The following is a 4,393-nucleotide window of genomic DNA, read 5'->3' on the forward strand; positions in this document are numbered from 1 at the left end:
ACAAAAGGAGCGCGAAGAGCTGAAAAGCTGTTTGTCGTAATGAAATTTAAGAACTCATTCATTTTTGCATGAATTCATTGCTTACAAAGTGATTTCATCACGAAAGGGGACTGATGTATTCAAGAATAGAAAAGACTATTCCCACAGCTCCCCCACAACTTAAGCAATTACATTTTCTGATCAGTTCTACTCTAAATACTACTACGGTCGCCGCACCACGCTCTTCATTGGCAACGTCCTATAGCTCCGTAGGATCCCTAAGGGTGCCATCGTCTGCAACATCGAGCACCACATCAGTGACTGTGGCACCTTCGCCAGGGCATATAGGGACTACGCCATCGTGATCAGCCACAATCCTAACAATGGCACCTGGATGGGGGGCACTCCTTGCCAAAGAATGGCCGCCATGGCTGATGGATGTCTCTGACATCTCATCAAGCTTCATGAACTGGCCGATCTGAGCGGCCGCAAGGGCAAAACCCCCATCAACATAGTCCTAGGCGGCTTCCCCACCAACAAGGCTCTCCCGGAGAAGATTCATCAGAAGAAGTCCCTGTACGACTCCATCCCGACGAAGGCCTCGCGGACGATGACAAAGTCAACAACGCTCAGCACCTTCTAATGCGCCTCCTCCTTCGGCAGAAGCAACCCCTTCTCGGTGAAGGTGGCCAGCACCATCTCATCTATGTTGGATGACCTCTAGCTCAACATCATGCTCTGGATTTACAAACGGATCCATGAGTTCTCCTCTCCCTCGCATTACCCTCTCTCACTTAGAAACCACCGCGACATGCGAACGCGCTCCGTGAAAAGGAAGAAGGAGAGGTAGAAGCTCAAGATTAGGCGAAGGAATGGGGACGAGAACCCCCTCCCTCCCCCTATTTAAGGAGGAGATGCAGCAGCTAAAGAAAGGCGAAAGGTTGGGACGAAAAACCCTCTCCCTTCCCCTATTCAATGCAGATGGGAAATCAATGCTGACGGAAATTTGAGGGGACGCATCTGGACCGATGGGACGTGCTCTGCTCAACAAAACAATACCTGGTCAAATGGGGCATGGCCTGGGCATGGCCCACCACTACCGCGCACCGAGTGCGAGAAACAATGCCCACCCGCATGCAGGCGACTCTTTGCTTCCCCAGGCAGGACCCAAAGGACCCAATGATGGAACCTCCATCAAAGGGAGCCTAACGGGCCTCTTGGGTCGATCAGACGGCCCAGGTGAACGCTGAACGAGCGGCCGCCAAAAGATAAGCACCTTTGTTTACTTTCTTTGCATGTTAATGTTACTATAGAGCCTTCGACACATGCAACAGCAGGGGCGTGGACATTGCTCGGGGGCTGCCGAGAGTGTCTACTTGTTTAGACATTCTCTTCGCCCGACCCCTCCGTGTGGGTGTAATACTTTGAGTAAAACTAGACAAACCGCTAGACCCTATGCCCTAGCAGCTACGACGTTTTTGTTCACCAGCATAATTGAATTCATAGTTCCCCGCACCCCGAGCTTTAGCATCCGCCTTCTCGAGAAGGTTTCGGAGGGGTCTACCTGTAGAATCTCCTTCAAGGAGAAGCTGTCAGGTCGCCTAAGTCAATCGAACGGCTCGGATCGCCGCCGAGAGATAGAAACAAAAAATTTTGATGCTCGTGCAGGTCACACCGGCCCCATCGCAAACGACGGACCCAAACCCCGCATGGGCATATCTAGTAAGGGCTTCTAGTTAGTCATGACCACCAAGGTAACATCACCGACCCTCGCTCTCATTTCCATTATATCATACATACATCCAAACGTTGCATATGCAATTGCTGCATCTCAACGCTTCATGTCGTGTCACGAAATGGTAGTCGCCTCATTCCATATGAGCGGCAACTAACCGAGGTTCAAAGGCTGGCCCGCGAAGGGCTTGAGGCCGCCTTGCATCAAATAGAGCCAGGGGAGAAAAACCGAGATGAGCCCCAGCGGCCTTGCTCGACCATGGTCAGAAGCGGACAGGGACATCTTGACCTTTCTCGTTCGAATCTAACCTCGAGCCAAACCCATAGAATCTCCATCGAGGAGAGGCCAATGGGCCACCTAAGCCTATCTAACGGCTCGGGCATCTACCTAGAGGCGGGTTAAGAAGTAGTGGAATGCCACATGAGGGCTCTGCCAACCCCGTCAGCGAATGACAGACCCAGATTCCACACAAATGTGCCCGTTAGTGACCTCATTGAGTGTGACACTCAAGCCATCGAGGCAAGTGTCGTTAGCTTAGCCCCTCTGGTTGTGGAAACCGAGGATAGGGTGACGCGTGAAACACGGATGACCCCTATCAGACCCCAAGAGGCTTGGGGGCTCGAGCCACTCAATCCTACAATAAGAGACTAAGGTTTGAAGCCTGACCCATGAAGGGTCTGAGGCCGCCTCGCGTCGAACAAGAGCCAGGGGAGAAAATGGGGATGAGCCACAGTGGCCTTCGCCCAACCCACATAGAAGCGGATAGGGTCATCTCAACCTTCTAGTTCAATCTAGCCTCTAGCCGATCCCATAGAATCTATTGGAAGGCAGGTTACGGAACAACTGAATGCCACCCGAGGGGTTTGCCGACCCTATCACGAGCGACGGGACCAGATTCCATTCGAACATCCCCGTTAGCGAGCTCATCAAGTGCGTCACTTGAGCCGTCGAGGCAAGTGACATCGCCTCAACCCCTCCAGTCACGAAAACATTGGACGGGGTGACAATCACAAAACAAGCCGACCCTTGACCGAATCCCCACCACATGCGAGGGCTCGGGGAAGGCTGGGCTTGCAATGAGACCTAACGCATGGTCACAGAACGATAGCTAAAATCCTAAGTAAGGGGTATGTGTGAATACAAGAGTAAGTTTGCTACCCTCGCTTTGGTCTCTAGTAACATCCGACCCTAGCGACCGCAAGGGGTCGGATCTCACTCGGTGGCTGATAAAGGTATAAATACCTCCTTTTATTGAAACAGTCGCTGTGTCAGACCTCTTCCTCGCATTAAGGTTAGCAGCAAGGTTTGTGGGAACAGATAAACAAGCATGCCTGGTAAGACTACAAAAAACCCACGCCCCGACGGCTATGGAAACTTTGCTCACCAGCATAATCGAAATTTCCCTCTTATACACCTCGGGCCCTATGGTCTTAATGAACAGAACGGTCAGATTGCATAAGCACCTTTTTTAATGCAAAAAGGGAAGAAAGCAAGTTCAATCAAACAAAATGAAATTACGAATTTGTTTAACGAAACGAAGTTGCAAATCTATTTTCAAAAAATGAAAGTGCCTACACTTGTCCACAGATTATAGATAAATGTTTATCAGACTCGTTCGACTAACTACCCCCTCTCAGGGAGAACCATATCTTCAATTCTGCTCGCTAGGGTCTCCGCAAAAGGTGTCACCGTTGCTTCTACGGCATCCAGCACGGAGGGTTCATAACCAGGCACGAAACCAGGGCTCATCGCCTCAAAATCAATGTTGTCATCATAATGCGAGCAGGTGACGACGAAGGTTTGGGTGATCCCTGTGTGAAGAGCTTCCTTCTATAGCAGGCGCACCCACGCCGTGATATCTATGACACATGCCATGAGCGAGCCGGTCCCCTCCGCCTGCACCCCCTGTAGGTCATCATAGACCACGCCAAGGGCAACCTTTAAGATGTCGAGCTCGTCGCTCTCTGCATGAAGGAGACTCCTCGCCTCAACGAGATCTGTGGCTAGTATGGCAGCGGCACCCTCAGCCTCCAGCTTCTAGGCTTTCACGGTCTCCAGCTCGGTGTGGAGGGAGCAGATCCCCTGTTGCGCCTTGTTGCGCTCTCGGACGGCCCGGTCGCGCTCCCCACAGGCCGTGCCATGCTCCGAGCGGAGCCTCTCTGTAGTATGGCATAGCTCATCTCGCTTCGTGCATAGCTAAGCAACCATCTTGGCATCCAGTTTCGCCCTCTGCTCTAGGGCCACGGAACTCTCCTCGGCCACCAGCCTAAGACCCCGCTCCTTCTCGGCCTCGGCCAGGAGGTCGACGATCTGCTGGTGGGTCTTGGCATCTCGCTAGAGCAGCTCATCCTGCTCCTTCCGCACGCTGGCAGCCTCCTCCTGATCCCGCCATGCCCTCTCTGATAGCTCATCAAAAGACTTCTCGGCGAGCTCCGCATCCCCACAGGCCTCGGCCTCCCACCGTCGAAGATCATCCGCCTCCGCGACAAAGGGAGTCAACTTGGCCACCCTCTGTCAGAGCTGGGCGGTCATGTCCCTATGCAGCCATGCCTCATCAATGAGGTAGTCCCAATCCTCCTTGTGTTCACGAAGGAACTGGGATTTCTCCCGGCTGCGTGCAATAAGTGACTGAAAAAAGACGGTGATCAGAAAACAAAAATAGATGAAGACAGAAGAAAT

The sequence above is a fragment of the Miscanthus floridulus genome, chromosome 5, assembly GCF_019320115.1.
Source record: "Miscanthus floridulus cultivar M001 chromosome 5, ASM1932011v1, whole genome shotgun sequence".
Taxonomy (NCBI): Eukaryota; Viridiplantae; Streptophyta; class Magnoliopsida; order Poales; family Poaceae; genus Miscanthus; species Miscanthus floridulus.